This window comes from Ambystoma mexicanum, chromosome 11, assembly GCF_040938575.1.
Source record: "Ambystoma mexicanum isolate Mex_15411 chromosome 11, UKY_AmexF1_1, whole genome shotgun sequence".
NCBI classification, from domain to species: Eukaryota; Metazoa; Chordata; class Amphibia; order Caudata; family Ambystomatidae; genus Ambystoma; species Ambystoma mexicanum.
The window spans coordinates 595828746-595854934 of NC_090934.1; the positions used below are offsets into that span (position 1 = coordinate 595828746).

General features: G+C 46.2%; 1 protein-coding gene across 4 annotated transcripts in view; it reads right to left on the reverse strand.

Moving 5' to 3' along the window:
• LOC138503604 (L-lactate dehydrogenase B chain-like) overlaps positions 1 to 26189 on the reverse strand; it is a 595281-nt gene that overhangs the window by 428186 nt on the left and 140906 nt on the right. The window contains exon 1 of one of the 4 annotated variants that reach the window (XM_069623457.1): positions 2654 to 2865. The exons of the other annotated variants lie outside the window; for them this stretch is intronic. The gene's annotated coding sequence lies outside the window, so the exon portion shown is untranslated. Of the gene's footprint in view, positions 1 to 2653; positions 2866 to 26189 lie in introns of those variants that run through there. 4 annotated transcript variants of the gene reach the window in all.

The window sequence follows — 26189 nt, forward strand, 5'->3', positions numbered from 1 at the left end:
AAAGCACTATCAAAGCGGCACACGTGGGAAGTCCCAGGTTTGTCTGTGACTGGCATAGGCAGCTTGTGCATGGAGACAGAAGTGGCAACCACCCCCTTATTTCAGTAGCAACGGGGATACGAGGCACACTTTGCCCCCTATAGAGACATTTATACTGTTCAGCTTCCGACTGTACTTAAGTGAGCCTGCACGCATTGCCAATGCTGCATGAGACAAAAAACACGATTGCCTTCGAAGCCATGTACATGAACTGCACAGTTGCCAATGCAGTGACTTTGAACAGTATCAGTGAACCACAAGCAATGTTGAATTCTTTAAAGTTGAGACACAGTCCCCAAAACAAAAAGCTATGGCGAGTTAGGTTAGTGTTGCTCATACACTATAGGTTGAGATCAACCTATGCATCCTTTAATTGTTTTCGAATTCCTTCCACCTAGGAAGGCATGGAGCTCAATTGCTTGTCCATATTGGTGGGGAGGGGCGAGGAGGCTTGCCTCGGTAGTGAACATCAAAAGTAGGAACCCATGGTGACAGGCAATAAATAATATGTTTGGGAACGCCCACAAAGTCAGAATACACATGATATTTATAAACATGTTCAAATGTTTTTCTACATTTTTCTGAAAATCCAATTTACACCTGAGTCCCATTTGTGTAAGCGAGCCAATAAGGGCCTGCTTTACACAAGCCTTTTCCTCCATTGGAAAACGATGTGTAAATCGGGCCCTACGTGTGCTAATGTACATCAACAGATGTCAAATTGGCATCATGTGTATGGGAAGATACAACATTCAAAAAGAAATTATCTGTCGGAAATAGAATAAGCAAATATTTCAAATCCTTTCTTCTACTTCCAAACAGTGTAGCCTTCCCACTGCGTGAACATGTGCACACGCGAGCCCACATTTTGGGCACACTTTTGTAGTGTGCGTAAGGCTTGTTTCAGGCATGAATTCTGACAGATGTAATGTATGCTTGTTCTGAAAAGAGCCTACGACAGAGTGTGAAGATCATTTGTACTGTCCCTTTGCAGGTTAAAGATTGGTGTGAGTCTAGAACATCTGCACACTAGGCTCGGACTGGCCTGTAGGGCAATGCCTGAACCAAAAACGCAAAATGCTACTGTGGGGCATTTTGGGTCAAAATGGGCCACTTTTTTGGCCTACGTGGGCGAGTTTGGTAAGTGACTTCCACATGCGGCTGGTAGTTTTGGCCAGCGTTACTGAATAAATATTCTTTAAAATACACAATTTGCATCACATTTTATCAAAAACCTCCCCCTTGGGTACTGCTCAAACAGTCTGTCACAAAAGGAATGAATTGTCATTCGTGCCTGTGGGCCACTTTTTCATTGGTTCCCGAGACAATTGTATGCCCCATTCCGACCCTGCCGGACACTGGAATGATTTACTTCTCTGGAACATTATCAGCGTATATCTAGAAAAAAGGGACTCAACCAAGGCCTGTATTTATTGAGTGCTACAGTAACAACAAGCACAAAGCAATTTGAACACTTAAAATGGCTTCCCATGTCCAGAGCGCATGACGACGCTACCAGGCTTAAAGCATCAACGCTCTTCGTGTCCCCTATAGCAATATGTAGTTCTTATGTTTCTTTTCAGATAGTCAGGCCCAGATTACTTACCGCTAATGTTCATTACTCATAGTCCTTCTCTTCCTCGTCCCATCACTTATCAATGAGTTGCCCCATCTCCATACAGGAACCCTCTTTCTACTTTTAATTTCCTCAGGCCCGCCCCCTCCAGCTCCCGCCTCCGGGCAAAATAGCCGCCTTCCCCAAGACCCAACAGTACGTAACACTTCCCGATAGGCCCATTTAACATGGGGAAGGGAGAGGCCAGAAACTCGTGCTGGGACGAGGAAGAGAAGGACGAAGAGTAATGAAGATTACCAGAAAGTAATCTGAGCATTACCTCCACTCTTCCTCGTCCCAGCACTTATCAATGAGGTGTGCCAAATCCATAGAGAATGGGCCGAGCGCAAAGAAAACACCAAAAGGCAAATGGAAAATTAAACCAAACCAATACCAATTTATTGAAATACACAAATCCAGACAGTAGCAACAAGGTATTTCACAAGAACACCACACTCAAAGCACCCGCGCCAAAGGCCCCCACCTCCTGGTGGTGCAGATTCAAATGGTAATGGTTAATGAAAGTGTGTGGATCAGACTAGGTGATCAAGAGCCTAAGTAGTCTTTAGAAATTTGATTAAGTCCTTAGCCTTCAATTATTTTATGTGATCAATAAATGTTAACTGTGTAACGCTTGGTTTATATTACTTACACACAACCTACAGACAAACCTGAAAATATCCCTGCATGTGCTTCCAGGACAATTTTTTATCTAAAATCCGAGCCATTAGCTGGCACTTTTCCCACTCGACATTAACAACACATTGGGGATTTCTTCCACAAAAATAAAGAATGGCACGCACGAGATGATACATCAACATTTTCGCTGATGTTCATTCACTCAGTAGTATATTCAGGTCCTGATTTACAAAGCGTTTTGCAATGGGATTGTCCCTTTGGTCAACGCTTTTGTAAATCAGGCCCTGGTGGTACTCTGTGGGCTGCCCAATGTAGGCCCTTATATTATTAGATCACATTTTCAGCAACATCTCGACTTACCTTCTAATTTGTTCGGCTCCTTTTGACTGATCTTCCTGAAATACCCTTGCCGACACAATAGTGCGAACAACTTCTTGTTAAAATCCAAGCACGGACGTGTGATGCAGAAAGGAAAAGAAACGGCAGTAGCAGATGGAACTGTTCGCGCTCCGGCGTGCCGTGAGGAATCACGCTTCCTGAGCAAGTCGCTTTCTGCAACGGACGGTGCTGCGCACGCTGTCCCTGGTTGAACAAATATCTGCAGCTGCCACGGTATTCTTTCTGTGCAGTAAACACGCCTACCGTGAAACCAGCCTATCCACAATAAACGCGCATTTCCCTAGCTACTTTATCTTTTGTTATTAGATGGGACGTAGACGTAAGTGAAACCTTTATTACCTTTCAAATGACATGCTGTTTTTCGTGTATGGCTTCCAACAGGAGGGCAGGTACCAGTCTTTGTGCTGCCATTGGCACAGTGCCATTTTTGACACCCACCCACTTACAATGAGACGATACAGTATTTCAATGTTAGTATTGCAGAAGTGGCACGGCATGGTGCCCCTCAGCTACTGGTGCCCTCTGCCACTGCCTATATTGCCTTTCTCTGGTGCTGGCCCTACCCAGCAAATACATCTAGACCAATTTACACACAACCACACTTGATTGTAGAATGCTGCTACTTCACAGCAGCAGGTTTCCACAGTACTCTGATTTACAAACAAGCATTCGCAAAGCCAACAGTGTTTACTTTGGTGTAGACATGAAAAAGACATTTGCCAGGCACTGTCACAATGGGACTACTACCTAACCATAACATGGCAACAGCTGGAAAATGGAGTGATTACCGAGGTAAACAAAAGCATGGCCTGGCAAATGCCTATGTAATATCTATACACAAGCCAAACCTGTTGTTTTTTCAATGCTTGTTTTTAACAGGACTTCCCTGCAAAGAATAGATGTAAATCAAGTGGCAGTAATCAATGCAAATAGGAGGCCACACCCCCTACTTGCAACAGGTCTGGGTACACAAAATTAAATCAAAAGAAAACACATTCCAGTTTTATGGAGGTCATTTTTAGGGGACTGGCAGATTACTGCACAATCTATTTGTTCACAGGAGAATTAGTCGGATATTTTTTGCCACATATAGTTGTGGGGGTGGGATTAGGAGAATAATTATTGTAGGGTGGGTTGGGGAAAGGGGTGTGTGGGGGGGGAGGTGGAGGTCCCCCCACGTATATATGTGGCAAAATCAACCCGTCAACAAAAAAATTAGACCAATTCTTCTACAACCCAATAGATTCGATGTAATCATCCTAAACTGTTCTTAGTCAATCGGTCATCCAGCTGTACTGCCAGTTCTACAAACTAATTAGGCCAGGACATTTTTCACATCTGAGTGTATTCCTTGGTAAAACAAAGATATGCGTTTCTCTTCAGGCCAATTTTCGTCCACAATCAACCGATTAATATATGTCAGTACGTCCTGTGAGCCTAGGTTCAGATTTATGAAAAAACAGTAATTCACCAAACATTGACTGCGCCACACACAAGTTTCAATTTTGTTTTCAAGTGATTTATAGTGCACGTGGATAAAACACACAAATTAGATAGATGATGTACCCTCAAGCTAACGTGTGTTTCGGCTGCTCCAGAGCCTTTTTCAAAACAAAATGGGCATATGTATCATGTCCATGTTCTAATCACATTTTCATTTCAAAACAACCATATTGACAATATGACACACATAGTTATGAGTACACATAAAATAATTTTCGAATAATGGAGCAAATTAAAAAATAAAATAAAATAAACTTTGTGATTCATGTGGAAACCCTATTGCTCCAACCCTCACCCCCATCCTAACGCTTTGGTGATTATTTTATTTTATTCTATTTTTTAATTTGCTCCATTATTCGAAAAATTATTTTATTTGAAGGAATGTGTTGTTTTAACTTGAGTGACCATTTCCAATCTGTGCAAAACCACATCCGAAATGTGAAGGACTTGACAAAGCAAGTAACATATTACCACAGTGGGAATTGGTGGGAGTGGTTGTTTTATTGTATTCCAGGTATTGGTGAAATCTTGCGTTATGCTTTTGTTTGTATTTTTATAATTGTTATGATTTACATTTTTTCTTGTTGCTATATTCAATGTATTTCTAGTTTAGTTATAATGTTTCGTCGGTTTCAAAAGCCGACTTTAGTGCCACGGAGTTATGGAAATCAAATGTCCAAGAGTGGAATTTAATGCTTTTGAATTGTAATATGTTTTACTAAAACATGGAGTCTGTGTGAAACGCATTCTTGGTGAGCCAAGAGCAGCAATGGACATTTTTCTTCCTCAGTGAGGTCTGCATTTTAATGCGAAGTCTGAACACTGTCTGTATTCTTCCATACATTCGTTGCTTCTTGACTCACTTTCCTAATTTTTGGTTTTCGTGGTTCTGTCCTTTCCTGGTTCTCTTCTTATCTATCTAACCGCACATTTGCCGTATCGAGGGAGCTCATCTCTATTTGCATCACAAGAAGAAGAGGAGAAGCAAGGAGGCCAAAAAACCAAGAATGAAGAGGGTTTCCGAAACACCAGAGAGCTCCTTTGAAGGAAGTATGTTTTCGGTACTTGATGTTGGTTTCATTTTCTTCAATACCACCAGAAGTTCTGCTTCCGAGACTGATGTGAAATTAAAGGAATCAGTGACTCCCTGATTAAAACAGTATTTCTCTGGCATGAATTCTTCTGATTGTTCTCTGGCTTTAACTATATTGTTTCTTGCCTTTTGTGTTTTTGCTTCGAAGGCATTTTGGACTATATCGCAGTCTTCCTTAGATGGTGAAAAGGGCAGTGTAAGAACTTTAGGTTTTTCTATGCTTTTTAATATTTCAAATATTTTGCTTGTAGCATTTGATGCTCCTGCTATTTATTTATCGCAATGATTAGCCTTAGCTTCTCTAATGCTTTCTCTGTATTTTTTATTGGCTTGACTCAGTTGTCTTTATGTTCCTTGGAGCGATTTTGGTGCCATTTTCTTTCTAGTACTCTTTTTTCTACTTTCTGTTTGTTTAGTTCTTCACTAAACCACTTCTGATGATTACTATTTTTCCTCGCTATTTTAGTTTTCATGGGAGCTTCCTGTTCCACCAGATTCTGAATCTGTGCAAGGTATTCGTCCAGCATTGTTTCACAACTGTCTTGCTCTTGGAAGGATTTCAGGATTCTTGTGATGCAGTGTTTGAGTTGTTCTGGCCCTACATTTTTTAAATGTATACTCTGTACTTTTATGTGAGGATTATGATGCTGTTTGGTGTTAGCCAATATTACCTCAAAAGATACCAGATAGTGATCACTCCATATACATGGTTCTGTGATGACCTTCAGGGTCTGCAGGTTGTGCGTTAAGGCCCAGTCCAATTGGTTGCCTTGTGGGGTTGTGGGTTTGTTGTTAATAACAACGTAATCAAGATTTATTAAGGTCTTCTCGAGAGAGATGGCTTCTTTATCCACCTTATTACCTCTCCCGTGTTTAAAGTCTCCCACTAACAATGTGGATGAATTAGGTGATTTTAAGTTTATGAGCTGAGCTCATCTGCGAATTCTGAGACTAACGATGGAGGTCTGTAAATAACTATTATGTTGATACATTTATTAGGTGTAAAAGTTCATTTGAGCTGTAGGGTTTCACATCCGTGAAAACTAAAATTTGCTTTGAATGGTTTCAATGGCTCTCTAGCTACAATAATGAACAAAAAATGTGTCCGCGGAAACCAAATTCAAGTTAAGGAGGTGACGGGCAATGAATTGGGGAGAGGGGGCTCCCTAAATTCGAAACCACAGGTCAAACCATATAAACTAAACAATAATTAGAAAACATGAATATTTTATTTAAATTTCATTTGTTTAAAACATGCATATTAAATTTTATTGCAAGCTCATCAATAAATAGCAGCATTTTGTTGTTAAATAAAGTGCATAATAAAACAACATGCTAGTATAAAACGAGACTGAAAATTCAGTCAGTACTGCTTCATGTTGCCGAGCTGTCTGGACATCAGACCGGTTGAAGGGGATCATCCGGCTGATGATCAGAGGCTACGGCTACCTTTAACAAAAATGGGGTGACGTACGGCACCCCATTTTTAATCTTGTGTTAGAAGGAACTATTATTGCCTTGTCCATATAATTGTGGTTTTCCTTATATTGTTAAAGGTGGCCGTGGGTGTTGCTACACACTCCAACGAGAGACAACGGGAGGATTGTGGCGTACCGCTCCCCAATGGAAGTGGAACTCCACCTGATGAACCCCACTTAGCCCTACTCTCCCTCAACAAGAAGTCTCAGGAGAGTCGGGGGGGAATTTGTGGGGTACATTCACCCACTCAGCAGAATTCCCCTCCATCACCAAGATGCACTTCAGCAGTTACCAGCAGAATGGCTGCACTGGCTAATTTGAGCACTATGGCCTCGCATCAAAACTGCATTTTGCAGCTACCAAATGATGGCTGCACTGTTTTGCCAAGCACCTATTTGGCAAGATCGAACAGGGAGCACACCCGGAAAGGCTGCCAGTGTGTTTTCTTAGGTGCACCCAAGAAAAGAATTGAACAGCAGCACTGCTTTGCTGCTAGCTCCAAATTTCCCATTGAAAAAGGAAATATTTGACATTTAAAAGGATGGCGTCCTGATGCTCTTTTTTATCTGTTAAACAATGGGCCTCATTACGACCCTGCCGGTCCGGAAAGAAGGGTGGTGGTAAAACCGCCGCCACCGTTCTTTCCAGACCGGCTGATTAAGTGTGTCTCTCGCCTGGTCTGACCTGGCGGGTTTAACACCACCCGCCTGCAGGCGGACATGGAAACACCGGCTCTGTCATAGACGGAACCAGTGTTTCCATTGCCCCCTCCCCATGGAGTCCTATAGGACTCCATGGGAATGGGGACTTACACAATTCCGCATCCGGAATTCCCGGGTCACCGGGGTCATAATGCCTCGGTGATTCCGGGAATCACAGAGGCGTAATGGTAATACGGGTCCGGCGGTAACCTGCCGGTTTGTCCAGCTCGGTTACCACCGGACTCGTAATGAGGCCCAATATACAGTTCTGATCTAGTAAGGCCCAACTATGCCCAGCCATATTCCAGTTGTGCTTTAGCAAGAGAAAGCACTTCTCACTGAATAACAGGCTGTGTCAAGCAAGATTTGGGAAATCACCAGAAACTTTACTCTCAGCCATGCGGAAAAACGCTTGACTTTTATGCTACAAAATGTCAAAATAAACTTTTTAAAAGAAACCCTAGCTCTCTGCGCATATATCACTTTCGGTGGACCTGTGCCTTGGACAGATTGCTGTGTAAGAGAAACTGACTAGGGCTGCAAACAATGTTTGGAATCCAGATGTGAGAGAAAACCGAATTTGAAAGGGATATCCCAGCAGAATTCACTACGTGTCAAAATGTGCTTTTGCAAACAAGAAAAATATCTGTTTTAAAAGGGTAATGTGGAATAAGGCCCTGTCCTTGCCTAGAAATGTAAGGGGGGTTTGGGTAAAATCTAATATAATGTTTTATTTTAATAGACTTGCTTCTGATTCGGAACAAAATAAAATAAATAAGTAAATAAATGCATTGGCTGTACTGGGGAACCAGCCAAAAAGGTTTCCTGCTTGGCTTCAAAGGACATTTGTGTGCCAGCTCAATCCGAATTCATAGAAAATAAAGAAAAAGTATTCTAATTGAGCGCTACATCCTAGGCTAGGGGCAAGAGTCCTCGTCCGGAGTGTGATGCCCAATTGGAATCCTTTACAGAACACAAGGCAGAAAAGAGGAATGATAGGGGCCTTGTCTCTCGACTTCCGATGCACCCTTCACCTGCTCCAGAATCTCACCAGGATGAGCTTGAGCCTATGCAGATTTGAACCACCAAAGGTCCATTGAGTTCTGAAGAAAGGACCAGATGCCGCACAAACTGCCTGTGCATGTGTTGTGCATTGGCCTCCCATCTCTTATACAACTGTCCATTGGCCCCACCTCGCAAGAAGGAAATCTTCAGCTCCCAGTCTTAGATGGCACCTCGACTCGAGAGCAATCGCCTTGTCCCAGCATACCAGATTCAACCCAGATCTGTTCGTCCAATACCGAGACTTCCTTGCTATTAGTAGTCTCAGTTACCCTACATTTGCCTAATGGACGTTCTTTGGAAGTACCTGCCCTCTTGGATTCCGGAACCATAGGTTTATTTATGGATGCCACCTGGGCAACTCAGAAGGAGATACTATTGACTGATAAAACAGCTCCCATTCCTGTGGAAGGAGTGGATGGAAGGGAATTGGTAAGCGGTCCCATTGTAAATAAACACCTGTTCAGTCCATAAGTTGATACATAACCCCCGGAAACCGCTGTTTATGACATTATACTGGCAACCTATTTCCCTCTCATTTTAGGAATTCCGTGTCTCACACTCCACAACCCTTACATCGACTGGAGAAGCCACACTGTCTATCTGGGTTTAGAACACTGTACGACAACTTGTGGCCAGGCAAAATAACCAGTGTCTATAGTCGCTACAATCCCGAACACAGAAACCCCAGGTAAAACGGTTCATTCTACGATTCCGAAACATTACCAGGACTTCGAAAAAGGTCTTTTGTAAAGATGTGGTCCAACCTTTAACACCTCATTGTCCCGAGGACTGTGCCATCAACTTGTTCCCCAATGCTTCAGTACCTTTTAACAGGATGTTTCAGTTTACATCCTCAGAAAAGAACGCTCTTAAAGAATATTTACACCAGAAACTGGACAATAGCCTGATCCACAAGGCTAGCTGATCTGAAGAAGATTCCATTGTTCACCAGTCTTAAATAGCACATGCCAGGATATTTTATGGGGTTCTGCTGAGGCTCTGTTTTGACAAGTACATTCTGCCTTGTTCGATTCATCATGTATTGCTTTCTGTGTTCACTGTGGTATTCATAGTTGGTGTGTTCCTTACAGCACAACTCTGTAGCATTCTTTCATTCCAGTGGGAATTATGTTGATCATGTGCAATAGTCAATGTTGAAATGCATATTGATAAATTGAGTGCCACAGTGATTCAGAAGTTAGCTCAGTGTGTGAAGCACCCATTGCATCGATATGGGTTCATATGCACAATTAGAATATCAAATTCCAGCAAGGCTGGCTGAGCCTTTCCTATGTCTGAAGTTTATAAACCTGCCTGCATACTTACTTGGTTTTGCAGAACAACTTCTGCTATTATCAGCAATGTACCTGCACCAGCTAGGGGTTGCTATAAAAACGAACATATCATCTATATGATGACAGTCTAGAAATTGGTTTGTTCAGATGGGGTGCTGTAAAACCTAGGCAATCACCTCCAAAGATGGCATAAACTGTTAGTCCACGAGGTGAATAAGTATCCAAATTCAAGACTATGGAACAAAAGCATTCATGCTTGTAGCCTGGATTTGCCAGCAGACGATACAGTGATCCTGGTCAAATCCTCTAATATATCATAGATTACTGTGCTGTCTTCTGTGAGGTTTGCCTTCTTGCATGCTGCTGGTATAGTTTAGCCCATTACTTGATATTTCTTCTTATGTAGGCCATTTGGGTGGAAGGGATGGTAGACAGAAGAGAGCGGACTATATGTTGCAGGCCTAAGGCAAGCATATTTTAAGGTCTGCTTGTTTGACACAAAAACTGTTTGTTTTTGGTAAAAGACAAATGTTTTTATGCACATTTATACATTAAAATGTCACAAGCCATTGTTTTGGAAGTATTTAAAGCTTTAAAGTACAAAAGACAATCCCAGATTAAATTTGTTAAATCACATAGATTGGTATGCTGGTTCTTAGATACTTCCCTTTTCCCATTTTGCATAACACCCTTCTATAATATTTTGTTTAACAATGGTCATGTTTGGTAATGTGATTTATGTACTTTCCAAGTCCGTTTTTTATAAAAAATTCATTGTTTTAGTTCATGGTAAGAACTGGAAAAGAAAGTGTTCAAATGCAGAAATTGCAGAGTTGTCACAAATCCCAGCTTCATCCCTTCACCCCTTAACCAATGTGTGATCCTGAGCATCTCATTTCATCTTGTATTGCCTAACCTCTCAATATTGCCAGTCCCTAAACCTTTCAAAATGGTCAGCTCTTCAGAGTGATTTCCTTCTCATGGTATGAACTTCATAAAAGCCTTATTCATGGTTTGAATGTGTTAATAGTGAGCATATTTATATCGCACACCATAGGCCTTTGCTCCTTTGATACCTAATGGCAACACCATTTGAAAACCATATCCCACATCTAATCTCAGTCTGTCTGGATAAAGACACCGTACTGGTAGCTTCTAATCTGCCTCCACTATCCATGCTACGGTTTGTGTAATGTTCTCCTTCCTTCTAATTGGTTGTCCCTATCCATGCATGAGCACTTTTGCATTCTGTGAGGCAGGTAATGTGAGTTCTCTGTCTATTATGGGTTACATGTACCTTTTATATACGGTCCTGCATTAATACTACAGGCTGCATACCTTCCTGGATGTTACTGATAAAAAATATCCTGTATGTACTAGAACAGTAACCTCTTCGTAGACTGCTAATGTTGATCTTCAAATGCTACTTGTTTATCATTCTGAATGAAGAGGCTATGGGGACTTAAAGGGAGTAAACCTGCTTATTATGCTGCGAGACAGCATATCAGCCTATAGGTTGTGAGCGCGACGGGTGGGGGTGGGGGGCGTGACCAGTATTCTTGATCCCTTAATTCCTTTGTTTTTGTTTTGGTGGAGGGGGGGGCAAAGATGTCTGTGCACAGGCCCCCAAAAGTGCTTAAGATGCCCCTGCTCCGGAGTACCGTTCTGTCTTGTTACTGCGCTCCGTGGCATGAAATACATACTGGCTGTTGTCCAGAGAGATCTAATAAAGAATTAGAGCGCTAACACTCTAAACCTGACTACATCAAACAGTAAGGCAACAATGGGCACCTTGTTGGTGGAATAGATGTTGCAGAAGCAGCAGCATGTCCACAGAGCAGGTTGTGCAAAATGTGTAAAATCTGCATTTAGCGTTCACAGCTTTTCATTCATGTATAAATAAAACCCACTTTCTAAAATTTAGAGAGCAAGTCTGTTTTTGGGTCACTGGTGGCTTTATATGATTATAAAAGGAGAGGACATAATGCAATCGAAGATTTCTCATTGTTGTCCAACTTCACTGGAATATTTCCTGTTTCATTCTTCTTTACAGTTTCATGCTTCCTAAGATTTTCAGTTTCGAACACAGGAAGGGCCTTATTCACAGAAAAGTCTTCATTGATCCTGCAAAGCCCCCGTGCGAAAATGACTCTGCCCGACGCGTAAAGTTTCCAATGCGTGGTCCATGTATTCATGGAATCCAACTCACAAAGCAAGCCGAACCACAAAGAAAACCGAGCTGCGTGAGGAACGCCCACAACACGCCCCCAAGGAAATCAAAAACATAGCCATAGACCATCCTTTGCACAAACTTCTGCATCCACCCAAGACCCACCATTCAGCATCCAATGCGAAACCGTGCCATCTCCCTCTTAAGTCAAGGATGCACCACTGCAAAACAGCATGAGCTCCCTCGTAAATCATGGCTGCACCCCGGCGAAAACATGGCAGAACCCTCGTAAATCAAGACTGCACCCCTGCAATAACGTGCAAATCCCCTTGTAAGTTAAGGTTGTACCCCTGCATAAATGTACAAGCACCCTCGTAAGTCAAGACTGCACCCCTGTGAAAACACACAAGCTCACTCGTAAGTCAAGGCTGCACCCCAGCAAAAATGCACGAGTGCCCTCGTAAGTCAAGGCTGCACCCCTGCGAAAACGTGCAAGCTCCCTGGTAAATCAAGGCTACACCCCTGAAAACCATGCAAGCTCCCACATAAATAACAGCTGCACCCCTGCAAAACTGCAACCCCCCTACTCCCAAGGCACCCAAACTGCACATCAGCCCTCTCAAGACCAGACACCACCCACCAACCCCCCTCATCTCTGCCACTACCCCAGGCAGCCCCCTCAAGTCCTGACCAGCTACTAGCCCCCCTCACCTCCACCACTATCCCAAGGCACCACCCTGACAGAACACCCCCTCCGCACACACCTCTGACCTCCACCACTACCCCCAGGAAGACCCCTCAAGCCCTGACACCACCCACCAGCCCCCCTCACCTCTGCCACTACCCCAGGCAGCCCCCTCAAGTCCTAACACCATCCACCAGCCCCCTCTCCTCTGCCACTACCTCAGTCAGCCCCCTCAAGCCCTGACACCCCCCACCATACCCCCTCACCTCTGCCACTACCTCAAGGCAGCACCCTGACAGAACACCCCCCTCCCCACAAACCCTTGACCTCCACCATTACCCCCAGTCAGCTCCCTTAACGCCTTGACACCACCCACCAGCCCCCTTCACCCCAGCCACTATCCCAGTCAGCCCCCTCAAGTTCTGGCACCACCCACCAGCCCCCCTCACCTCCACCACTACCCCCAGGCAGCACACTGACAGAACACCGCCCTTCCCACAAACCCCTGACCTCTGCCATTACCCCCAGACAGCCCCCTCAAGTCCTGACACCACCCACCAGCCCCCATCACCTCCACCACTACCCCAGTCAGCCCTCTCAAGTCCTGACACCAATCACCAGCCCCCCTCACTCTTCCACTAACCCCAGGCAGCACCCTGACAGAACACTCCCCTCCCTACACAGCCCTGACCTCTGCCACTACCCCAGGCAGCCCAACTCAAGTCCTGACACCGCTCACTAGTCCCCCTCATCTCTGCCACTACCACAGGCAGCTCCTTCAAGTCATGGCACCACCCACCAGCCCCCATCATCTCCACCACTACCCCAGGCAGCCCCCTCAAGTCCTGGTACCACCCACCAGTCACCTCACCTCTGCCACTACCCTAGGCAGCCCCCTCAAGTCCTGATCCACTCATCAGCCCCCCTCACCTCTGCCACTACCCTAGGCAGCCCCCTCTGGTCCTGACCCACTCATCAGCCCCCCTCACCTCTGCCACTACCCTAGGCAGACCCCTCTAGTCCTGACCCACTCATCAGCCCCCTCACCTTCGTCACTACACCCCCTCCCCACACACCCCTGACCTCCGCCTCTACCCCCAGGGAGACCCCTCAAGTCCTGACGCCACCCAACAGCCCCCATCACCACTGTCACTAGCCCAGGCAGCCCCCTCAAGACCTGACCCACCCATCAGCCCCCTTACCTCCACCACTACCCCCAGGCAGCACCCTGGCAGAACACCCCGTCCCCACACACCCCTGACCTCTTCAACTATCCCTCCGTAAATACCTCCCCTCTCAAGCTCTTCGCTCCTCTACCTCGAACTTCCTCAGGGTTAGTCCTTTTTCAAAGAAACAAGCTGGGGGTAGATCTCTGTCTTCGGCTGGGGCCTCCCTCTGGAACAGCCTCACCTCCGCCACTACCCCCAGGCAGCACCCTGACAGAACACCGCCTTTCCCAAAAACCCCTGACCTCTGCCATTTCCCCCAGATGCCCCCTCAAGTCCTGACACCAACCACCAGCCCCCTCACCTCTTCAACTAATTCATGCATGAATCCTGATAGAACACCCCCCTCCCCACACACCCTTGACCTCTGCCACTACCCACAGGAAGCTCCTTCAAGTCCTGGCACCACCCACCAGCACCCCCTCACCTCTGCCACTACCCCCAGGCAGCACCCTGACAGAACACCCCCTCCATATACATCCCTGACCTCAGCCATTACCCCCAGGTAGCCTCAACTCCTGACACCATCCAACAGCCCCCATCACCTCTGTCACTACCCCAGTCAAACCCCTCAAATGCTGACACCATCCACCAGCCCCCTCACAACCACCACTACCCCCAGCCAGCACCCTGACAGAACAAACCCCTCCCCACACAGACCTGGCCTCTGCCAATACCTCCAGGCAGCACCCTGCCAGTCTGCCACCCTACCAGTCCAATGTATAGCTGCAGCTCACCTGGACCTCTGTGGTCTGCCTCCACCATGAAGCAGGCCTCTAACATGTCCACCACCAGCACGATCAACTCGAAGCACTGAGATCAATCCGGGACCAGAGCATCCCCTGTCGCTCCTTGGCAGACCTGAATCTGCAGCACCTCAACTGAACAGCACAATATTTCACCAACACCACTGTGGCCACCCCATCCACATGTGACATGTGAATGCAATGCAAAGTGGCATGTCATATTGGACATGGGTCATTGCAAAGGCATATAAGCACAGCAACTGAATGTGAGCTGAGGGCAGTAGCACATAGAATGAAACATTGGGCGGATCCACGAATAATAACTAGGTGTGTTACAGCCTGAGTGGTAGAGGTGGCAAAGTCCCTGTCAGGAACAACAACATCACAGGGCTGTGCATGGGTGATGGGAGGTCAGTCCGAGAGTGCATGACTCAGTGTGACAGGAAATGGGTGCTGCCACACATAAATAGCAAACATGGGACACAACTGCATTCCAGGTGGCAGAGGTGGAGCAAGACATGAGAGCGGGCAGTGAGTGCAGCACATGCTGGTGGGTGTGTGAGCATGACATGGGAGTGACACAGCAATGAAATAACAAATGCGAAAGTGATGTTTCCAGGCCGCCCATCCACAGTGAGCCCACCTCCCACTGCAGCACCCACAATACTAAATACTGTTGGGTGTCCTGACCCACGTTTGAGCTATCATGCTGCAACATTTGGTGCTGTGGGCTTAGAAAATCCAAGATGGCCAAAAAGCCCCATGTGCGCCAAAATCCAGGAGAACCACACAGTTTGTGCACACTAAAATGGTTGCCAAACTTGCCACCCACCAGTGCGAGCAGGATGGGCCGGGGTGCCATGAGTGAAATGTGTGCCAAAGGAAAAACCGCACTTTAAAATTACCTTTGGTTTTTCTGAATGCCAGCTCAAAATGCCTATTTTCAAACATTGTAACACATCCAAAAATCTCACTGAACACCAGCGGACATCTGGCAGAATGAAGTATGTGTGCATACTAAATCTGGGAAGATGAAGAGCCCAAAACAATGTTCATAACAAAACTGGCTGAGCTATGCATGTCAGCAGCCTAACTGAAACTGGATTAAAACCACCAAAATCGAAATGTTTAAATTAACTGAGTGACCTACCTTTGAGTGTCACATAGTTTGTAACTGTTAAAATGTCATAGTTTTGAACTTAGAATCAGCATTCTAGCTGCATATGTAAAAATTGTCTTGACTTAAACTGGGGAACAAAAAGTGACATTTTACCTGAAACCTGGCTTAAGGAAACTGGAATTCTGCCAGACAGCTACCCCCGACAGGAGTGGGGGCTTGCCCAACAAATGCATTCCCAGGCCTGGCTGCATTCTGTTGCTCCTGCCAAAAGGAGGTCACACACTCTCCGATTGAATTACCAGGGGATTGCAAGAAACTAAAGAAAGGGCCCAGGCAGATGGTTTATTTGGGTGGTCGTAAATGGCTTCCTTTTGAACAAAGCCCTTCCTTGACTCAGGCAAATGTTATATTGGGGGCCGTAAAATAGCTTCCTCTTGGCAGAAGCTGGGAGGGGCAGGGTCTCTGAGCTTGGCAGAAACTGGATAAACTGGTTTCCACACCATGTGACCTGAAAAGACACACCCCTGTTGGCCAGAATATGATTCTAAGAAAGATGTATAACTCACAGTGCGGACTTGTCAAAATTATTTAAATGATACCATTATTCTTGTGATTTTTCGGTGCACGTTTTAAGACGCGTTGGGAATTTGTGTGATGTTCTGGGGCAAAACCCTGCTATTTATTGACACCACAGACTCTGTGTTTAAGCTAGAGACATGGAAATTTACTGGAGTATGTATGGACAGGCCGTGTATATGTGTATAATTTTTAATGAAAAACCAATGTTGCAAAACCAGTTAAAAAACGCAAAATGTTGCCAGTTCTGAATGCGAGCTCTTAGAAACATCAGCGTTTGAACAGAGTATACCTCATGTGATCCGTGATGGGTGCATGTAATTTCAAACCACTGTGTATCTATGAAATATGTCTTTAGGTCAAATAGAGATTTGTGTGTAATTTGACAGGGGAGTGTCCTTTCTGCAAGCCATTAAATGACATCATTCTGACACACAATCCTGTTCTCCAGTGAGAACGCAAAGAATTCTCCAACCTATCAGAACTCTGAAGGGGTTGGGCCTAGAAAGCTAGCCTCTGCACCCACTTTCAAAACACATAAAAAGAGACTGCTGGGACAGGTAGAGACATTCAATTCCATTTGCTGCGGAGCATGCTGACCGATGACTTCACATCCAGAGATCCTACACTTAGACTTCCAAGCTAAACAGAGACTACAGAACTTTGAACCAAGAAGGCCCACTGCAAGCAAAAGTATTTGTCAGAAGGCCCAAAAATCATTTGCAGACTATCAACAGCCGGGCGAGCTGTTTGAATTCCCTGCCTAGAACATTGCTGTGTCCGGAGAAAGCGGGACTAGGAGCCGTGCAGACCGGTGCTAGACCAGACCAGCAGAACCCAAGATCCAGGAGCAGTGCCGGTGACCCAGAAAGCAGAGCTGTACTCATAACCGGAGACCAGATCGCTGTCAAGTGCTGCGCGCAGTGACCGGATCCGTGACAAAGTCGCCTTCCTGTCCAAAATATCTTGTGAGTACTCAGCAAAACTCAGAACCTATCCCTTAGTTTAATATAATATAATTCAATCTATTTAACCTAAGTAGAACTGTCACCTGTCATTTTCTAGCTGCAAGCGGTAACCTGTCGCTTTGAACTTTTAAAATTTCAAATCCGAAAAACTACCTTTATTTAATCGTCCTTATCTCTGGAACCGTTTGGGCCGTTTATACTTTTGCCGTAATCGTGATTCACGCATTCGCGAATTTTGCCGCGATTCGCGATTTGGTTAAAAATCCAGCCACGTGTGAAAACAGCAGCTTCCTTGCTTTCCTTTGCCAAAAATTCGTTTAACCTGCTAGTTACTCCTAGATCCTTGCTAAAGTGAGCCTGAACTCATCCCACGTATATTTCACTCACCCTGAACCTCCTAAAGGGAATTAAAACCATTTTCAGCATATTCCTCACTTCATTGCCAGCACATATAAAAGCATTTTGGGCCTGTGTTTCAAACTTCTGTAGTCTAAGCTTGCTGGGGTGAACTGAATTACATTTGATTGCATTTCTAAGAACTGTGTGCTCTCCTCTTCATTTCCTTACATTGCATAAGGGGGGGGAGTGGATTGCCAGAGAAAAGTGATTACATTGTTTTGTTGAAATCATATTGAGTATTTTCTGTATTGCATTTTCATTCAACATTGCATCCATCTGAAACTAGATAAAGCATTCTCTAACACCTTATTCTTCTGTTCCTATTCCCAAGCGTGCTACTTCATCCTTTATACTACTCCTGGGTAATCAAATCAGTTTATTAGTAGAACATTACCCATTGTTGTTAACTGCTCATGTTCCGAAGTGTGATATTAATTATTAATTTATTATAAAGTGTGATATATATATATTGTTTACATTCTCAAATAAACCGTTTAAACTTGCAAAACAGAACTACTTCTTGGCTCAGTAGGGTCAGGGGGTTTCCAAGAGAGGGGTGTTATATAGGGGTAGTCATCCAGAACTCATGAACTGGACATAAAGATATATCAATAAGGGTTTCCATTCAGTATCCCAGACTAGGCATTGACTTAGCTGTAGTGCTGGATTGAATCCTCTTGCAAAGTGGGGGCTCGAGCCGGACGTTTGGGTTAGATCTATCACTTGTGCAGATTAATACAGTGTGCCAGCTGACCAGATACACATATCCGGTCGGATCACCACGCTGTGTTACTCTGTAAAGCACTCCTCAAAGGAACGCTCTAAGGAAAAGGTCTGTTTTGCAAAAATAAAATACAAACTTCTGTAAGTCAGGAAGGAACTCAAATTCCAGAATGACGACCTTGGTAGATATGAAAATCGCCAGAGAGCACTTCTTACATAAGCTATTTGTGAGAGGTGAGTGGACTCATCAGGACCAGACGGTCTGGTTGCAGGCAATCGCACCCCAGATCACTGAAACAGGGTCAGATATATGGAGAGACCAGGGTCCCTTACATGTGGCCCTGAGTGAACTATATATGTCCCCTAAGGCCAAGGATGAGCACAACAAGATTGCCAGGGTAGCGGCATATTTATATTTACATATGGGAGCCATGCAGGACAAATGTGCTGAAGGCCAAGATCTGGCGAGTAGGCAACTGCTGGCATTACAGAAGGCCCAATCTGATCTGGACTCTTCTGAGCAGAGGCTGCAGAGGAGCCAGGAGTCAGAAAATGATAGTAGGCAGTATATCATTAAAATAAAAGAGGACATGGATATACTGCAACAGGAAAAGGCTGACCAGGATACCAGAATTCTGGCCTTGCAGAAGGAACGCCAAGACAGTTTGGACTCCCTACTGCAGAGCCAGAAAAAGCTGGAGCAACAGATCAATTTCAACAGGGCATGCACAGAGCAGGTAGCCACCCTGCAAATCCAACTAGACGGAGAGAAAGAGGAGAGCAATAAACTGATCCTGAAAGACCTGGATACCCAGGCAGAGTTTGATCAGGAGCGCCAGAAGGCTGGTGCCTTCCAAAGGCAAAGGGACGACCTGACGGTTCAGATGCAGACTCTTAGTCAGGAAAGGGACATCTTAGGCCAGGAAGTCTGCCACTTAAAAAGAAAAATGGAAGAAAGTCACCTGGCCCACCAGGGACTGGGTGACCTCCAAAAAGAACACCAGGACTTGCTAGAGCACACCAGGAGGGTGGAGGAGGCTCTGGCAAGACAGGAGCAGGCCAGTAGGGATGGGACTCAGGAGGTAACCCTCCTGCAGCAAAGACTGGCCCAGTGCTCCAGGACCAATCAGGAAACGCAGAGAGAGAATGAGGCTCTCTGCCAGCACAATGAAAGGTTCCAACAACAGGTAGCGATGCAGGAGAGACTGATAGAGTCTAGTAAGGCCTTAACTGAGGAACTGAAGGCGCAGGCTCTTGCATTGCAACAGGGAGCAGGGGCGGATAGAGACCAGGTTCGCTGGGAAAGGGAAACTCCTGAGCATAACCTCAGGAGCCCTAGTACCAGAGGCCTTTATCTCTCTCAGTCCCTGGACTCTGCCACCCCCATGTCCCCTGGCACACATGAGCACCGGGCCACAGGGATGGCAGATTACTATCCAGCCAGAAGCATGGGGCTCATAGGCCAGTACCTCCCAGGAATGGATGGGCGGGCATCCGGGTATGGGCACCCAAGCACAGTGCAATTTAGTGGGGAACCCCGGGAGAATAGGCCCATTAAGGGCATCCTGAAAACTTCTGCCCAGTTAGGTCAGTGGGGGGGTACCCATCAAATCCTGGCAGCAAGGAGGAATCTGAAGACTCCTCTGAACGGCGCAGGACACAGGAGACCGGGTCCCCACATTCTGCCAGCCAATCCCAGGCTCGCAGAATCCGGGAAAACATGGAAGATCAGACAGGAACCTCTGGGAGCAGTGCCTCTGAGTCAGAGGATGAATGGACCAGGGTTACCCGAACCAAAAAGGCCAATAAGGCAAAAAGGGCCTTGCTTAAGGACCCATTGAAGCAAATAAAGGCAATAAGGAGTGTCATCACGCCTTATCACAAGAACGCCAAGTATTCTGTTTGGGAACACTTGGAGCTTTACGAGCAAATGATGGAGACTTTCCATTTGAAGGACAGCCAAAGCTGTATTCAATATGTAAAGTGGACCTTCTCACCAGAATACTCCAGTTTCTTTGCGGGGCTGGAGGACCAAAATCATTTAAGATGGTCCACCTATAAGGCAGCCATCTTGAAACATTTTTCTGTTCACAGAAATCCTCAAGAGGCTCGCAAGGCAGCCTACAATTTGCAATGTGGGGAGGATCAGGCCCCACAAGAATTCGTGCAAGAACTGAAACGTGCCTTTGCGCAGACCACCAGAAGGGTGCGCACAGACAGCAGAGAATTTGTCAATACATTTTTCCATGCCTTGCCCAAATATATAATGACCCAGCTTGTGAGAGATTTTCATGAGAAAAGATCTTTAGACTGGGTCATTGAACAGGCTACCCGGATCTATGAGGTGCAGAAGCCCATAGAAAATAAAAGCAATACCCAGAAAAATCCCAAAACCAACAGCACCCCTGCTGCTGCCAAGGTGGCAGAGGTAAAGGTTGCCCCCGTTTTAGACTTGGAGATAGGGGGGCCTAAAAACCTACCTGCACCTAATAATCCTAAACCCAGAAATCCCTCGGGCCAGTCACAGACAGGGAGTCTAGGAGGTAGTCCCACAAATGGGGTCCCCTGCTCCCCTGACTATGTAAATCCCCGCTACAAGGGAAACCGACCAATCCTGGGTTATGTGTGGACTCCTCCAGCCCAAGGGGGGGGATCCAGCCAAGCACCTGACCCGGGGAACTTCCCTCCCAACTTCCCACAGGAGGGCAGAAATTCTCCAAATCCTGGGCAGAACTTTTTCCCCAGGTATCCGCCCAATTTCCAGCCCCAAAATCATCCATCCTTCTTTCCCCAATTCCCTGAGCCCAGACAACCTAATCCGGGAGAGGGGAGGCCAAGGGTGGAGGGGTACCAAAATCTTCCCAACCAGGGGTACTACCAGAGAAGGGATAGCTACCCTTCCCGGGATCAGCCCAGGGGAGAAAATAGAGCCCCGTATCAGCCTGAGCGGGTTTCCCAGTTAGAGCGCCAGGTCCAAAATATGGCACGGGATCTGGGTCACATACTGAGGGCTCAACAGAACCCTCAGATGAGCATGCCACCGCAGAATGCCCCAAACTCTGGACCTGGTGCTCCAGAACAATGACGGGGGCAGCACCCCGATAACACACCGGTTCCCAGGGAGGAGGCACAAGGGGAAGGGGGGTGTAAAGCCCGGGAGGAAGCTTCCTTCCCAACTTGTAAACAGCTCCTAGAAAACCAGGAACCGGAAACAAAATCTCCTACCCCTGAAAGCCTGCCTCCCAAGGAGCAGAGGGGGGGGGGGGGTAGGAGAAACAAAGGACCCAAACAGACCCACTTTGTGGAGGAGGTACATGTCTTCCAATTTGAGGGAGAGGGATCCTCAGAGGATCCTGGGGAAAGGACCTTCTCCTTCAGAGATGGGGGAACTCCTCCCAAGGAAAAATGGGTCCCAAGGGATTCCAATCCAGACTGGGGAGATATGGAGACTGAGCTACCGCCGCCCATCATCTCATCCCAGAACTCACAATACCGAAATCCCCTGGTTCAAACCCATCCTGGTGACTGCCTCCAAGAAGGGGGGGCAGCCCAGAACCGGAACCAGGGGAACCCACAATGGCTCTGATCTCCAGTTGCCAACTTTTTCTTTCAGATTCCCAAGGCTCTCCACAGAATTCTGCCCAAATCTCTTCTCTAGCAATGTCCAAAACCAGAAAGTTAGCCCACCAATTGTCCAAAAATGTGCATTATCTGTGCCCCCTTGAGGAGAAGGAGGGAAGATACTATGCCCCGGTACAAGTACAGGGGCGGGGTACAATTTTGGCACTGGTGGACACTGGATCCCAAGCTACCCTTCTATCCAAAGGGGCCTTTGAGGAACTAAATGCCGGAAGGGGGGAGAATTACCGTATTCCCCTCACCTCTCTTCCTGGACAACTGCAGAACTTTGACGGGAAGGAAATTCCCATTGAGGGGACTGCAGACTTGGACATTAAAATTGGGCGACACAAGTTGAAACACCCGGTCATAGTAGTGACTCCAGAGGGCACCCCTTGTTTACTAGGGAATGACCTCCTGAGAAGGTTGTCACCTCTAATAGATTGTGTAAACAAGGTCCTCTGGACCCAGACTAGCCGACCAATAAAATTAAAACAGAGTGTCAACCATGTTAGTTTAAACGGCACCAGCCACATGGTTGAACAAAAATCTGACCAAGTAGAATTTCACTTCCGGAACAACCAAATTCCAGACGTGACAGTAATAGCAGTAGGACAACAGACTGGTGATGGGGGGTCCTCTCTATTTCTGAAAATCAACCTTCCTTCCAGTTTATGGTGGTATTCCACACTGGAAGGAAACACCCTGAAATTCTTTACTAATCCACAATCAGAAACTCCCACTCCTATAGTCCAGAAAGATGTGAAATCAGCTCAGAGCCTGGCTGATATTCAGCAAATTGGAGAGCAGTTGTTCATCCCTGTTCAGTTAAATGATGGGAAGGACTCTGTTCTCGCTCGAGTGTGCGTGAACAATGGTAAGAGCTTCATCAGCGAAGCCATGTTCCGCCAACTCCCAAAAGATCCAGCCATTCCCACATTCAAACTGATAGACAAATGGGAAATGGACCTGGAAGCACCCAATTCCAAACATCTCCTGCCAAGCAGGTGTATGCTCAAAATCTCCATTGGCAACAAGAGCATAGTCCACAATTGTTGGGTCGTGCGAGACGTCACTGCCGCTTTTTACTTAGGCAGTGACATTCTCAATCGCTTTGCCATTAGCTTGGACCTAATAAACTTCAAAGCTTGGTCCCGATTAGTGGATAATCCCATGGGCTTTGATGATCCAGAAAAAGCATTTAGGTCAGCTCAATTGCTACCTTATGCAGTTGAAATTCAGATCAAAGAGGAAGTCACCATCCCAGAAAGGGCTCGACAATTCTCCCTGGAAGTGAAAGTTAAAAGAGGACAACATTTGCAAAACCCTGATGCTTATATACATCTAAATGCTTCTCTCCAATAGCAAGGGTTGGGGGTAAACCCAACTCCATTAGTCAACATAGAACATGACACCATTCTAATAGAGGTGGATAACAGCGACTTAAAGAGTATTACTCTAGCCGCAGGCACCATTATTGGAATGGCGGTTGATGACCGACATTTTTTCATCGATTTAGGAAATGAACTGTTAGGACCAATCCCCAAGGACTGCGTTGACAGTGACAGTGATGACAATACAACACCAGACAGGATTTTTACCCGGCATGGGGGGAACTTCCTGGTGTACACTTCCTGCCCTTATGGTAAGGAGGATGTGACTTGTGACTTCAGAAGGGATGAGGTGATTTTCCAGGTTCATGAAGGCTGCCTTTCCCACCTGGGGCCTCCAGTCCAAATCAGCGCTCTGACCAGGGACTTCTCCACCCAGCTGGAGGAGGCCGCTGAAATAGCCAACCAGAAATCTTTCCAGGCTTCAGGCAGATGGTGGAAGAGAGAGTCAACCTAGCTGATGCCTGTGTGACTCTGGAACAAAAGCAAAAGTTGAAACAAGTTTTCTTGGATTTCCAAGATCTCTTTGCGGTAGACTCATATGACTGTGGTCGCACCGACATCCACACAACAACAATCCCCACGGACCCTGGCATGACTCCAGTGTTTGTGAAGCAATATCGTTTGCCTCTCGCATCCATGGAGTCCCTTACTGAAATAATTAAGAACCTTGAGTCCCGGGGAATAATTCGTCCAATACACAGCACCTTCAATAATCCGGTGCTGGGAATACTGAAGCCAAACGGCCAGTGGAGACTCTGCGCCGACCTCAGGGAGCTCAACAAACGGGTCCATACTTCCCGAAGGCCTCTGCCCTACATTGACCAAGGGCTGGCCCAGATCCAGGGGTCACAGGTATTCACTGCAATAGACCTGACCAATGGATACTGGACCGTGCCTGTCAGTAGGGAGGACCAATATAAACTGGCTTTTACCTTTGGGGGCCAGCAGTACACATGGACCCGGACTCCCTTCCGATACCTCAACTCCGGAAATGAATTCAACATTTTCCTACATAAGGCCATGCCCGACCTGGGTGCGAGGGGTAACCTGGCTTATGTAGATGATGTCCTCATCAAAAGTTCATCTCTGGAGGAACACATAGCGGAGATCCGTTATGTTCTGACCCAGTTGAGGGCCGCCGGAGCAAAACTTTCCTTTCAGAAAGCACAGTGGTGTAGAACCAGTGTTAATTTCTTGGGGCATGAGATTACTCCTCAGGGTCTCTGTCCCCAGGAAAAGAAAGTGGAAGCACTTCAGAAACTTAAAGACCCCACAACTCTGCGGGAACTAAGGAGCCTCCTTGGACTGACTAATTACAGCAGAAAGTTCATTGAGGGCTACGCAGAGATCACCAGACCCCTGATTCATCTCCTGAAGGGCGGGGTCAAGTGGGAATGGGGTCCAGAACAAGCCGAGGCAATAAGTCAACTCAAAAGAAGCCTCTCACAAGCGCCTTGCCTAGCTTACCCTGTCAGAAACAAGGAGTTCTTCCTGGAGACAGGGTTCTCTAATACGTGCTTGACGGCAGTATTATACCAAAAGCATGACAAGGTCAATAAAGTAATCTCCTATGCGAACAAAACTTTATCCTATGTGGAGGAAAAATTCAATGATTGTGAGAAGGCACTCCTGGCAACGGTGTGGGCATTGAAGAATTACCGCCCGTTTATCCAGGGGGAACACATCATCGTGGAGACTCCACACCAGCCTCTTCAATATCTCCAAAGTGACAGAATCCGGGCCGGAAATGTAAGTAATTCCCGAATTACTTCCTGGATTCTGTCAATGCAAGGCTTTCCTGTGGAGGTCAGATATGGCCAAAACAAGAAGAGTCCCGTCGCGCAAGGTCTGGCTGACTTGCATGATTGTGCCAGAGAAAACTGTCTCGAGGACGAAAGTCTAAAAATCAAGGACAACATGGAGGCATACCTTAATTCCCCACACAAAGTCTTTGAAGAGGACAAGTATGAGGGAATGCCCACTGTCTATGTGGATGGATGCTCTTACCATGTTGACAACAACGGGGAGAAAGAACTGGTGGCTGGCGTAGGGAATGCATGGGTGAAGGAGTTCCCAGAACCCTCCGCCGGATACAAAATTGGTCCCCGAAGTAGTCAGGTGGCAGAATTGATGGCTGTGCATCAGGCCATCCTGACTGCTGTCCAACATCAACTCCACGAACTGGTCAAAATCACCGATTCGGATTATGTACGGAACGGGTTCGTGGAGCACCTGGTTAATTGGAAAACCAGAGGCATGTTATGTGCTAATAACAAACCCCTGAAACATGGGAAGTTAATCCAAAACATTGATGATCTGGTCACCTCGAAGGGTCTGACCATCTATTGGAAGAAGATCAAGGGTCATTCCAAAGTAGAGGGACCAGACACAACTGGAAATGACTTAGCTGATCAGCTGGCCAAAACCGGGGCCATCCAAGGGGATCTAATCGAAATAGAGTCCCTGTTGGGGGAAATCCAGGTCACTGCTATCACTAGGTCCCAGACAAATGCTCACAATGATCTTTCAACTGCCCAATGGAGTAAGGAGACCCCTGATGCTGATTTGATTACAGCTCAGAAGGGGGATCCAATTATTGGTAAATTTTACCAACACCTTGAGGACCCTGAGAACTTTACCCTGACGGATACCGATTACATTGGGAAAGAGGACCTAAGAGTGTTGAGGAAATGTCAAAAAATGTTCCGAATCCAAGACGGCTTGCTGGTAAGGAAA